Genomic DNA, 14,703 nt, shown 5'->3' on the forward strand with positions numbered 1-14,703 from the left:
TGTTGTTACCAGGACATATCTTCTACAGGAGCAGACGTGCACTTGTTTCTTATTAAGTTAGTGAGCAAAAAGTCCTTAAAATCTGCTTTGTGCTTATTCAGAACACTTAGACTGCTTTTTCTTAGACTGCAAAAAATTTTGGTGCTACTTCCCTTAGTAAGAAGTGGAGAAGTAACTCTTTTATTAGGAATGCATCGATAGCATGGTGACTAGTCAAAAAATGAGGTTTTATTTGCAGGAATTGATTCTTTTTACTATCTTTAGCATCTTGTGTAATATTACTTTGGGGTGACACAAAAATGCCACTCAGGATTATGTGAGGACTTTATTTTAATTGCTATCTCAAAAAAGGGAAAAAGAAAAAAGTCAAATCTCTTATAGACTTTAGTATTTAAAAGGACAAAATGATTATTTTACTAATACTATATGGTCTCCGTTTGCAAGTTTTATTCCTTCAAAGTTCATGTACATACTGTTTCTGGAATTCTGAGGTAGTCTTACTATTTCACTGCTGTAGTTATTTGTAGCTAGATGTGACGGGTACTCCTTTTTTCTGTAGCTTCTCAATGTAAATAAAAATTACTACTTATCTTCTACAGTGCCATGCTACAACACTTTGTACTTGGTTATCTAGCATTAAGTGTATCTCATAAACCACATAGAATGGGAAATTAAAATGTCAATATATTCTCAGAAACTGAAAGACTTCTGTAATTGTAGCTCTTTACATCCACACCTAACTGTTACAGAGGCAAAAATCATCCTTAGTCCAAAGGCAAATATACTGCTTTTGACCAATTTAAACCATCAGCAATAAGCCAGGTCTACCTGTCCTCAATGATCATGCTTAATCAGGAGAAGATTAAAATAGCATGTGCTGGGTGCGTTGGCACTAGGAATATTAGCAGGATCACAGCTGCGTCTTTGGCCCTGATGCCAGCCAGTGTTTTAATGCTATGAAGCTCCTTTGACCTTCGAAATGGTGTAACCAGATCCAAGGTACCTTTTGGGAATGGTTCCTGACCCATGGTTGGGATTTGTTGGTAGGATGCTGGTTTGTTTTGGCCAAAAATATGGCCAAACATTCAGTTTAAGTGTAGGTGAATGAGATTCAGTGGCAGGGAGTAATTTGCCAGTAGTAACATGGCTGATGAAAACAGAGGCACCCTGAAGTCTGAAGTAAGTGGAAATGGGGTGAGGTAGATATGTGCCAAGTACGAGGTGTACACCCTTCGGAAATAGCAGCGGTGATTGCTCTTACATTGTTTCCTGAGCTCAGCTTATCTTGACATGAAAGACTATCCCATCACAGGCTCAACACAGACCCTCATTCCACTGCTGTCAAAAAGCTGAATGATCTCCTAAATTGTATCACAGAAGTCTTTCAAAAACACAGGGAGAGTGAGTCCCCCAGGTATGTGAAACCTCATCTGGGATGTAGTGTCTCCCATTGAATAAAGATGGATAAACTAATGCAGATCCTGAAGGTGACTAACTGTGATCTCAGGACCCGGGAATCTCTCTTCATGAAGAAAGTGAAGGTATTTAATTTATTTGGATGGCAAAATGAGGGTTGAAATTATATTGGTTCCTGTAATACACTGGGGAAATAAGTGCTGGAACAGGGAAACAGTTATCAGAGCTACAGGAGAGTTTCAACATAATAACAAATAGGTATATGTTCAGGCTGGACATCAGAGAAAGATTTCTAATCATCACTGAACGACAGTCAGGAATAGGCCTATGGTAAAACCAAAAGGAACAAATAGCCAAGCTGAAGAAACGAAGAGAAAAAGTATGAGCAGCTTACGCACGGGTTGCCTGCAGTGCTGGCTGATGAGATTTCATAGCTCCAAACATTCTTCCTAATGCTGTGTTCCCACGTCATCTGGATATTTATGTAGTTCTGTAAATCACATATTAACTGCACTGAACATAATCTCTTAATATGGCTTCTCTATATATATATTTTTACATCTTCCATAAATGTTTTCATTATATATATATATATAGAAAGAAGTTCAATTGTTTCAGCTGGGACTGGCAAGCACACAATGAGGCAAATTGCCATTGGGAAGTGCCAGTGTGTCCGTAGGCAGAGCCCGAGGACCAGACACTTGAATTCCAGGTGAATAGGTATGGGTCAGACAAACTCTTTCAAGGACAACTCATTCGTCCTTTTTTTCCTACCTTCTACCAGCCAGAAAACAGTTTATCACAGAGTGCTTCATAGGTGATGATTATAGTTTATCCAATAGCTACTTTTTTAACACTTTTAATAATCCATCCACTCAGTATGAATGACTTAATCCTACATACTTGTTCTTTCTTTCTTTCTTTCTTTCTTTCTTTCTTTAAGGGAATTATAACCTTGCATTAGCAGGGGAAAACAACTAATTTACATTCTTGAGCAGGTTTAGGTGGCAAACAAAAATGAGTAGATTAGTGGGAAAATGATCTGAAAAGTCTTTGCTAGTATTTTCTGCTACGTGATTTTACAGTGGTTGACACATGGGTGCAGAAACCCCATTGCCAGGATGGACCTCTGTTTCATAGTTGTTGCTGGTGATGGCATCTCTTGGATAGTCATCTAGCAAAGCTGTCAACGTTGTCTTCACCTTTTTCTCTCCTTCTGTGGCATGCCTAGACATGGCAGATGCTGTCAGGAGTTTGGGGCAACTTATTGTCTATAGGGCTGACTCCCATTTTTAACATTTTTTGGCACTGCTTTTGTAGCTGCAGAACCAGTCGGAAAGTCCTGGCACCCTGGAGACAGTCACCATGACGGAGGTGTCATTGAAGTGGTATCACCTCAGCGAGCAACTATTGCTGTTGCATGTCACACATTTTGTAAAGGTGTAAAACAGTAAGAGAAACAGTGTATTTTTGAGGAAGGTGGTTCCAGCTTGCTGTCTGTGCTGGACCACAAGCGTGGAGAGACCTCTAACATCCATCCTTATGCATAAACACATGATGCTTTGGATTTACATTTAATGACCTCCGAGAAAGTCACAAAATTTGTCAGCATATAAGAAAACAGGAGAAGTAGATACTGTACCCCCATTAAACGAAGGTTTGTGCTCATCTTCCAAAAGTGTGTTATACAGGTGCAAAGACAGCTGCTTTTCTGACTCAGAAATTGAGGAGAGTGAAAACTTAGTTACGTTAAACTCAGATTTTGTTGCCTCTCGCACTCAGCTGTTTCCAAGTGTTATTGGTTTGTCCTTTGCCATTTTCTCCTGTTGTCTTCACTTCAGTCATTGTTAAGTCCAGTTTTCTGTATAACTGCCTGATCCTCAGGGTAATTCCTAGATATCTTCTCCCAGCTGGGAAGATTTTCCCGTTCTGTGGGTTTTTGTTTATATCTTGTCTCAAGTGATGCAAAATGGGTGAGTATGAGTGTGTTGATACAAAAGTAAACAGTGGTTAAGGTTTTGGATACCTGTTTAAAGTATAAAGTGTGACGTCTATCTGTATTTGAAGTTTGTGAGAAAAACTTGAAAGATTTAAGAAAATACCATGAAAAATGTTAAACCTGCATCTCTCACAAATACATTCAAATGGACAAAATGGAACATTTCCTTTGTATTATTTTCCACAAAAAAAATTTAATTAATTTCTTCAAGCAACAGTCTTCTGCTCTGATTATCTTTTTTTTTTTTTTTTTTTAAGTACAGCTTTCATTTTTCATTAATCTGCCAGAAATGAATCAATGCCAAAAACTCAACAAGCTATTATTTCACATCTCCAAGCATTAATTCTGTTGTTTTATTACCTTCTGGATTACTTGAGAAACTTCTCATTTTTCTTTGCTGCCACCTCCTGTTGCATTGAAGGTAACGTTGTTTAGAGTTGATTTTTTGTGTTAATTTGGTGGTAGAGTCTGCTTACCACTCTGCTGCATGCAGAGACTTCCCTGCTACCACCCTTGCCCTTACACAGCTGGTACAATCCATGTTGGCAGGGCATGGTGAACACAATCCAGACCAGGCACTGCAGTCTCCAAAACATCTCATGGCTACTTGGTTTTGTTTCTCTGGAAGTAAATAGAGCATAGTAGATAGATAGACTTCAACCTGACACTTGTGGGACTGGGGAGATGAGGAGACTGTGGTCCAAGGACTAAAATGTGTGACACGCACAGGGAAGCGACAGTGCCTGGGAAGGGAATGGGAAGAGATGAAAAAAGAGGTAAGCGATAAACAAGGCTGAGTGGGGGGCTAAGAGGGGGGAATTGCACAGGGGGGTGAAAAAGGAGGATGTCCCTATCCTGAAACATTAAAGGGGATGTTGGAGATTGTTGAACCATAGAAGATGCGGTTTAAATGAATGACAATGTATTTTCAGAATATCTTCCTCTTTCTTTTTTTCCTTTGAGTCTGTTTCATTTTCCAACCCATTTTACTTAAAGACTTTTTCTCTCTTGGTTTTACAGTTTTGAATACCTTTCTTTTTTGCCCACCTGCTATTGCTGTTTCTGCCCATTCTTCGTTTCTTTCCTTGTACCTCTCCTTTGCATTCACTCTTTCTCTCCTGTTCAGGACATTCTGCTTCATAGGACAGAATTCAGTTTTTTTTCTTGTTTGCTGTGCCCAAAGAGCACCCAGAGAAAAGAAAGACTTGAAAATACAATTTACACCTGTAGTTGCCATTGGACAACTCAACTGGTGGCCTCAGCTGGGTCATCCTTGTATTAAACTGACTGATCTGGCTGTTACTGATTTGACTCCTTGATGACTGCACATTGTTGGCAGTCATGCAGGCTACACAATCGAGATCCTTTCACTGTGATGAAGAAACCAGCGACTCCAGTGAAGACTCCTGAGAGATCCTGGGAATCAAGTGCGTAATAGATAGTCCCCTTTCTCTGTGGTTGCACAATACTTTGCTTTTACATGAACCCTTGTGCCAGAATACAGCTGCAGGTACCTTTTTTTTTTTTTTGTCAGCAACGCCAAGTTTGATAAATACTTATTCTTGCTCTGTTCTCTAATTTGTGTGATGCAGCTGCTCGTAGGGCTGCATGATAGGGGATAAATAAGCTGAGGTGGATAAAATATACTCCCTCTGTCTCCTTCTCCAACTTTCTCTCAGGAGCATGGACCTGAGGAAAGCCTGGACCTATGAGGGAGGAGACAACAGCATTGCTTCAAGGATATGGGGCTCCACCAATAACTTCCATCAATCCTTCTCTAGCTATTGACTCTAAAGGATGTAGTCATGTATGTAGGCAAATCTATACCAACAAGCAGGCTACTGAAGTTTTAAAAACCTAAACAAACAGGAGCTGAAGTGAAAACAATGAGAACCACAAAGTTAAAGTATTATTATCTCTAAAGGATGGTGTTGGAGAGGTGGTAACTGCACAAGCAGAGACTTATTTCTTCCAGTTACAATTAGGAGAAATATATTGAGCGGAATCTTATCAAAACTGCTTGGTAAAACCACCAAGCTAAGTTACATTAGTTTAACAAAACTTACACAAATAACAGGGAAGTTTGTAGCTGAAATAATGGCAGGTACAAATGTAAGTACCTATCTCCAGCTAAAGATGCACTGGAAAGACATTTGCTATCGCAGAAGGAAGCTCCTCCAAACTGGAAATTTGGAGGTTGCCCTTGCTGGGGAGACACTGAGTGTTTTGGAGAGAAGGCAGGGAGAGGATTTTTCTTGTGGAAGCTGATAAAAAGCTTGGGAGCTGAGAATAAGGACCTTATTTTTTTATCCTGTTTTATTGCCTGTGTGTAGGAACTAATATTCATGTTCCTTACATTCAAAACTTTATTTAAGACACACCTGACTATCAACTTCTCTCTGCTATAGAGCACTGCTCTTGGGAAAGGAGGTCAAGCAGTTGTTGATCATTTTGCAGTGGATTAATTGGGCTGTGTAACTTTTAAAGCACAGTAATTAGCAGCTCTGTGCCCTGTTATGAGTCATGCTAAGTCACGCATTCATGAAGGATCTCAGAGCAGGGAAGCATGTGTGTATGTTTGTGCACGCACCCTCACACAAGCAAACAAGACCAGTGGAAGAATCCTTTTGTGCTTAATACGATTGTGACCTCATCAGGGTTGGGTCAGCTGAGCTATTCTAAAATAGATCCCAAAAAAAGCCTACTGAGACAATACATCCACAACAAAATGGTAGCAAAATATAAAAATTCTTTATAGGGAAAAATTGGTTTTGGTTTTTAGTACTAGTTTCAGCTCTCCATGGAAAAGATTCTGTTGCTTTTCTGCAAATACCAGACTGATCCATAACTCTGCATAAGTCAAAGCATCCTCATTTCTGTTGGCTATTAAACTCTATTATTGCCCTTAGAAAGACTCTGACCATCTCAACCAAATATTAGTTCTTCTAATACTCTTCTAAACTTCCGTGCCTGAGCATATGGTCAATTGTCTTAACTAAACAGTGTTACCTCAGTAACATGTGCACAATTGCTCCACTTGCCAAATCCTGTCCCAGCATAAATATTCAAAATATCATCCAAAATGGTGCTAGTAGATTTAGCATAGTCAATGACTCAGTTAACATGTTTTGGCAGCTAGAAGATGAGGCCCCACCATCACTGAGCTCTTCTATGCCTTAAGCTTTGGACCGGCATCATATTAATTCGCTCTGTCACATGTCATGATGTATGACTTGGAGGTTCGTACAGCCTTGCCCTCTAAGTCATCCTAGCATCTATTTCTTAACGAGAGAGTACGAGTGCCATAGGAGTAATTTGGGTGGACACGTCCTAATGGATGAAGCTCTTGCAGTCAGATTTCCCTCTTTCAAGCCATTTTGTGTAGACAAGCTGAAATTGCATCTGCAGAGCGGAGAGTTACTTAAGTTTTATCTCAGTTGATCAGTGCGACATTAAGCATCAAGCCACTATTTTTTTATAGCCATGTGAATGAACATGCTGAACATTTAAGACAACCTGCAGTTGGCACATGACCACGTCTACTTTGGACTGATGTTCTATCTGTTGCACCAAGATTACTGCGTAGTGGTATGCAGTTAACATGGCGCTTCATTGTGCCTCATGTTATTAAAAAGATACGTTGGACTGCTGTGGTGTATCAGTAATTGAAATAATGCCATTCATATTTTTTTTCTTTTGAATGATATCAATAATTTGTTAAAAGGCTACTTTAAAAATAGACAAAATTGTATGAATGAACTGGTAGGCTGAATTTTTTTTTTCCCCTCTACTTATATTTTCCTTCTGTAAGTTCTTTTTCTACAAAAAAACCTTGATTGACTATTTGGTTTTATGTTCTTGCAAGCACGTTTGATATTGGCTTTTATTTCTCTGCTTTGGATGGTACATGCCACCTGGATTCATCCAAGCCTGGGAAGACCAGCAGCTTCTTGGTTCTTTTCAGCCACTGGAACATTTTCCAAATAATGTTGGTTTTTTTTTTTCCCCCATTGTTCCTGAAAAACTGTTCCACATTCCACAACTTGAATCCTTAAAGTCCTTAAATCTCACATCTTCACTAAGCCTGAACTAGTTCATCAAACAGTTCACAGCATTTGCATTGGTACTACATCCTGAGCCTGGCCTGCTACAGTCAAAATCTTGTTATGGACCTTATAAACACATAAAAGAATTGATTGTTAGTCCAATTAAAATAAGGTAAAAACTTCTGCTACTCCAATTAAAATGACAGCCGTGCATCAATAATCCAAATTGTTTAATTAAAATAAAAAGTGTGGTATTACTAATGTAATTAATAGCAATATCCTGGCTACATTGTCCTCTTGCTGTCCCTCTTCTCCAAGCTACTTTCCCACCCTTGTGGTTGCCTGTGATTTCCTGTGGGAGCTGGCCAGGGGCTGTCATGGCAAGATGTCAGTGACCCGAGTTGCCAAGGTCACTGTTGATGGCAATAGTTTCTTTTTCTGATACTCTTCAGTTTTGCAGTTTGCTTGGGGATATTTTTATACTGTTGTTTGTTAGTGAGCTTCTTTCCCAGGGATCTATGATCCTACACTATGCTAGGATTTTCACTCACAAGTGGTTCTTTGCTGGCCTTTTGCCATATATGATATGACTAAACCTTACTAAATATGAACAAATTCAAGGTTTAAAGCTACTGGACATGGACTGTGGTTAAAAAAACAACCATCTGACCATTTTTTTTTTGCTGTTAAGAGTTTAGTCACTTGACTACTTTGCTACTTATCAAGCAAAGTATGTCAAGACCACTTAAGATAGGGGCTAAAATGAGGACTTGATGTCAATGGTCTGTTGCTGATAATGACAACTTCATATCACCAGCACCACCTGCAATAAACTGAGGAATAAACTCAATTTTCTTCCACTGCTGCCTTTCATGAGTTGTTTGCCATTGTTTCTGCAACTAGAGAAAGCAAACTCTTTCCTAGAGATAAGTGACATACCCTAGAAGGACTTTAATTTATACTTTACATCTACTGGTGTTGGAGTCCATAGCAAATATCAAAATCTTCCTTAAAAAAATGCTGTTATAGGTCAGAAGTATCAGTGGGAGCCATGAAAGTCTAGTTCTTTGGCTACTGCTTTGGAGGAGAACCATACTCCTGTAATCTCCTAGTGCAAAGGCTCTGGGTGATGCTGTAAATTACACCCATCTTTCCCTTTTCCTGCTTTTCACTGATTCTTCTTTGCCCTTTCCAAGTCCTGACCATCCTGTGTTATATTGCTCTCTTTAACCCTCACTAAGTGCTGGTGTTTATCACTCTGCTCCATGTTGATGTGAAAAAAGTGGAGGCGAGGAGAGGAGGGACAACTTGTAGCATCTGTCTTCAGGACTTACCACCTACAAAGCAGCCAGTGACCTTGGTCTCCTCTTGAGGCTTACAGGATAGCAGCACAGAAGTGATTTTGGAGGGGTTGGAGCTTGACATCCCAAGAGCTTTCCTGATGCCTACAAGTGTTTTGGCACACACTGACCATTTGGAAGACCGAATATCTTACCTACAGTGAATTTTCTATTTGGAAAAGTGAGTGCTTTTCACCTTTCTCTGCCATGGTTCTTCACCCTGTAAATAAAACATGGCATTAACGATAAGTATTTTCTGCAAAGCAACCTCAAATCAATTGAGGGTAAAACACTGTGTTCCTGTTAATTCTGTAGTGAATTGTCCTGAAGTCACTTGCCACACAAAGTTTTTGATGGTGTAGCCTGGATTTTGGGTCAATTAGAACCTTACTCTCTGGAGTTTTATGATTCCTCCCCTTATACGCTGTGCGTAGGGGCTGAAGGATCTGTGTGTGTGCCAAGGAGGGCTGCAATCTAGATGAACTAACTGGGGCCAGTCCATAACCAAAAACTGGGCTACTCCCGATCCCTTCATTAGGAAAGGAGAAAACATGCTGCCTTGCTTTTCTATGTAACCATCAGAGAGTGATATCCAACCTTACTGTAAGACTCTGCCCCAGCTCAGAAGGATCTCCGTATTTCTGGAAATAATTTGCTTTCTCTTATCTTCTTTTACCATTGCAGGATAGAATCCTTTTTTCACTTTTACTTGTAGAACACAATCCTTTCACCTCTTGACAAGCATAGAAAGATACCAATGAAATTCATTATGATCTTTTTCCAAATGAAGCAAAAAACGTGTCATAGTCTGTATTGATCTTTGGTATTAAAATGTCATGTGAAGTTGTTATTTATTAAAATCTTTCACTGACTTCTGCAGCCTCTTAATTCCTAGCCCTGGGGAAAAGTGACAGGGTTAGTCTCTGGTTACAAAGCAACTAAAAATGTTCCCTGCAGTATTCTTTCCATTTCCAGGATTGGATTCATTTTACTGTATTACCCAGGGAAGTACTTCTTGACCAGACAGCTGGTGAAAGCAAACTGATTCTGTGGGGCAGAGCTGTACAGACATAGAAATCTGCCTTGGTGAGAAAAAACCAGGGACTGATTCCTGTACTTCATCTTTGCAAACTTCTTTTGAAGGCTTTAAATGTTATTTTACTGCAGTGAGGACTGAAAGTCAAGTCTTCAGTTAATGTAAAAATTTACTGAGTTCAGGGTAGTGATGATGATTTACACACGTCTTCTTACTATCCAGCCCAGTTTTGTAAGTGACTGGTGGTGCTGGTGAAGATGAGTGAAATAAAATACTATAAGATGCTTTTATTAACTCTCTGAAAGCACCTTTTAGGATTGCAGATTTTTTTCCTCTCTTACCAGAAAGTAAGAATCACTTGATGAGAAAAAACACATAAACCTTCAAGTTTAAAAGCGTTCTCTGTTTTGTGGTGCGAGCAATAAACAGGATTACAGCTGTGCTGGCAGGAGGGATCCAGCAACATGTGACATGTGCTTTGTCAGAATTTGGCTGGGTCTGGCTTACGCCCCTTCCCCTGCCAGTGGTATGCTCCTGGGGTCTCTTTCCGAGGCGTCACTGCTTCTTTGGAAAGCTGATCGACACGGACATAGGGACAGGATGCTCCGGAGAGTGATTTTCATGGGGTGAAGTGGATGATAGGCAGCAGCCCCAGTGGGAAGAGGGAGAGAGGGAGGAACAGCATCCAGAGGCTGGGGAGCCTGAGTTGGGAAGGGGGAGAAGGAGAGAGATCGCCTTTTACTGAGGAACAGCATGATTTTCCCCTCTCTCTCTTGAATTCTAAAACTTGAAACATCAAGAGCACTGTGGATTTATGCTTTTACAGATCGCTCCGGTCCAGACATTGAAATAAAAGCAGCCGTGGAGCTGTAGGGGGGATGCTCTATACAGAGTTCATGAATAAGGTATGTCCTGCTTCTCCTCCTCTTCTTGTAAGATGCTGAAATTATAGGTGTGTACATGCAAAAAATGCAGGTGCAAAATTGCATGCATATGTGCACATCTAGGTGCTTACACTATGTATTTTCACTGCATTCTTGATTTAAATCCATCTTTGTATTAGCTTCATTAATACTTAGTTTCACATAGAATCCTGTTGATTGTCATTCTACTTTTCTTCTTCCTGTGGAATAAAATTTTTTGTCATAGGAATAAAGATTTTAGGGTGTAGCCTTCTGAAATGTATCTGAGAAAGTCAGAAAAATTTTCTGCAAGATTTGATATTTAATGCTGGCACAGAGTCCATCCTTTCTTTCTTTCCTCCACGGCTTCTGATGGCATGAGGGTCTCTAGGCATGTGTGATATAACCAGGGATAATTTCATGATGTAACATGTCTGGGCGGTGTAATGGCATTTTGATAAATACTGTCCTTTTCCGACTGGTGTTTCCTTCAGTCTTTTTGGAGGTCTACACAAATCTGGCCTCAACTTTATTACAGAATGAATTTGGAAGAGAACTGATTTGTGTCTTTGGGCAATATCAGGAGCCTAAAATATTGATTGATTTGATTTGATACTGATGATCTGGTTGGTATTGATTTGACACTGATTATTGGTTAATTTCAAAGTAAGAAATTAAAATGAATATCCCCAAACACTCCCTTACAACAAGAGGGAAAGTATTTGCAGAAACTGTGTTTGGGCCCCTTCCTCACAGCTTTAGTTGTTCACAGAGAGAAGGCAATTGCTTGGAGTTGTAAAAGTGTTAAGTCAGCACTGTGTTGTGATGGCACTTTACACCCAAGAAAAACTAGCACTTTGTATTTAGCAAAACTCTAAACTGCATTTAATTGCAAATTAGCACTGAAGTATTCATCTGAGGGTCAGGCATCAGCAAACCCTAGTGTTTGCATGCAGTTGGAGAGTGTTTCTTTGCTGAACTGGACGCAGTCACCCTCTCTGTGTGCCTGGCTGCACAGAAGTTTGCAGTGTTGAACTACTGCTTCAGGAGTAAACAGGCAGCAAAAGGACAATTTTAATATCAGTCTCAGCCTGTAATAGGAGGAGAGAGATCCAGCAGAGAGTGTGAAAGGGAGTCAGCGTTTCCAAGTTACATTCCCAACCTCTGATTTGCTAAGTGACCGCACATAAATCACTAAGCCACTGTAATTAAGTTTATGAGCCGGAAAATGTTATGCATGTATTTACTCCAGGCCTTATTGTTTTACATAAGAAAGGAACAGATGAGATTTCATACGCTGCTCTGCCAGGAAGCCACTTGTTTCTCCCTGGGACAGGATCTGGCTTTTGTGTGTCTCCAGGACGCTTGTTTAATTGATGAACGAACAGCGATGTCAAAGCAGAGGAATCAGATTTTCTTTGCAGTAGGAAACCTCCACCTAAAAGTGTTCCAGGAGCCTAAACCAAAATTGCAGGTGCTGTATCGTGTGAGCTGGCACTGCCTTTCTGTTCTTCTTTAGCTAGTCTTGGTTTTGTAGCTTTTCCCTATCGCTCGTTCTCCTGTGGTGCTACTATTGGGGTACAGTTTTCTTGGTTAAAATTGTACTTGCTGGGTTACTTAGCCCCATTTTTGTCCTCTCTAAACCATGCCTTGACAGTGACTACTTTTCCTTTTTTTCTAGACACTCTCTGCTGATTATGTAGCTCCCGTATTTGAGTGACACACGCTTTTTTCAGAAGTCAACCTCAGGAAAGCAGGAGTGTGAAACCTGCTTTATCACTGCTCCGCTGTAGCTACCATAGAAATATTCCATAAAATCTTTGCAACCTCTCCAGATCCTGTGAAAAATCTGCTCTGTCTTATTTTGGTTTGTTTTGGCTCAGGTCTATAGAGACACCTGAATTCCCTCTGCAAGATTAGGAGGGGGGTAGAGCCAGATACTTGGCACACGTAAGTCAGCGTTACTCCACTGCAACAGGTTCACACAGCTGAAAGTCTGCTTGCCACCAGGACTCCCAGGAAAAATATTGCAAGAAAATATAGTCCTGTCTGCCCTAGACAAGAGCAGGGGTGTGTGCCCTGAAATTCGTAAGCAGAGTGAACTCAAATATGGATGTGGGGAAATTCTGATGTGCCAGAGGTCTCCCTGGGGATACAGTGGGAACATAGACCTTTTCCTCCTAATATGCTGGCTCTCAAAGTTGAGGAACTTAGCAATGAGGGCTCAAATCAGGACACAAATTTTTTAATCTAAGCAGGGCCCCGGTATAATGTGTTGTTCTTCTTGTGCAAACTGTGAATGCATTTTGGGTGCTGCCTTCCTATGCCCCTCGGTGAGGGCAGCGGAGATGTCCTGCACTGTGGGCACTGGCTCAGGCACAAGGTGCTGCGCAGCATGTTGTTGTGGTGTCAGTGTGTACGATGCTTTGCAGTTAGGTTGATTTTATGAGCTAAAGCCCAAGCAGAAGGAAATCTGTATTGTTGTTTATCAAACATTTACATGGCTCTTTATTTTAATTTTTGTTCCCAAGTCGAGTTTCTCTCAGTGCTTCTTATCCTCCAGATAAAATAATGCTTGAGTTTGAATTCAGGTTCTTCTGAATTTCTCTTATTGCTTTCCTCTTATTGCTTCCTGCACCTAGAACTCTTGCAATTAAGTTATATTTTGTGTAATAATATCATGGTGTCTTTCAATTTTTTTGGAGTCTCTAGAAATCACTTTTGATGCCCAATTCTTGTCAAAGCAGCGACACTAATCCACATACAAGTACACTTCTCCATATGTGTGTTACTTGTTCAAGGCACCTGGGTTGTCCTTCCTTGTACACAACCTTGCTCATAATCTATTTTATATTAACAAGTCTTTTATCAAGACTGAATTTAGAAGAGTCATGAATCTACACTAATTACACTCCTAAAATACTGAAAACAATCCCTAATATTACTCCTCCCCAAAAGGATCTACCTATATCAGATATTAAAGATTTGGGGGAAGAATGAGTCTCTCTGATCTAAAGATGTGAGTTGTTTAAGAAGTGATTGGTCTCAATTTTCTTTCTTTGAGACTTTTAATTAACCTCAGGAAAAAATTACCAAGGTGGCTGTGAAATTTTCCATTGTTAAGAATAGGCTGGACAATCGTCTGTAACAACATGACCAGAATTTATTCTGCTATGAAACCAGATGAGGAGTACATATTTACTCAATGTCCTCTCCAGCCTGTTTTTCAGATGTAAGGGTTGTAACGATGGTATGCCACAGTTTTGTTTCTCAGTACCTCCCTTCTGCAGGGTGTAAACCCCCAGTCACCACTCAGTCGGCTCCCTTGGAAATACCACCTGATCTTCCAAAATTATCATTGAGCATCGTGATTCTGGCCTCTTGGAAACCACAAGCAGGGGGGTTTATTAGCACCTAGAGTGAACAGTTAATAGGTTTATCTTCCTAGTCAGAGGTGACTGTTGTGAAGGCAACTTCGCTACCCTTCTTGCCCAAATGTACTGTTGTTTTCAGAAGAATGAAATTTTCCATGGTTTACATGGGCCCGCACCTTCAGATTCTGCTCCTGGACACAAACATATATCTGGCTGCTGTCAGGGATATTAGCAGGCAATTACATCACAAAGAGCATTATTTGTTGTTTTGTTGAGCTACAGGAAAACAAACCCACAAATAAATTGAAAAATTCAGAGGACTTCAGGCTTGTGGATGTTATTATGTGCTTTTTGGATATTAAGGACTAACTGCATAAATACAGCACTTTGGAAACATAATGCTTGTGATTTTTCACATGAAAAATTGAAAACCTAACAGGCTGCTGAGTTGAATCTGAAATTTCAGTTTTGACCTCCTTCTTGTAAATAAATCAGTTGTCTTCCAAAGATGGTATCCTGGAGAAAAAAACAGCTTCAGGTCTCTGAGTATGACATCACCTGCAAAATTATAGTCTGTTGTTACCGGAGCT

This window comes from Cariama cristata, unplaced genomic scaffold, assembly GCF_000690535.1.
Source record: "Cariama cristata isolate BGI_N322 unplaced genomic scaffold, ASM69053v1 scaffold1685, whole genome shotgun sequence".
NCBI classification, from domain to species: Eukaryota; Metazoa; Chordata; class Aves; order Cariamiformes; family Cariamidae; genus Cariama; species Cariama cristata.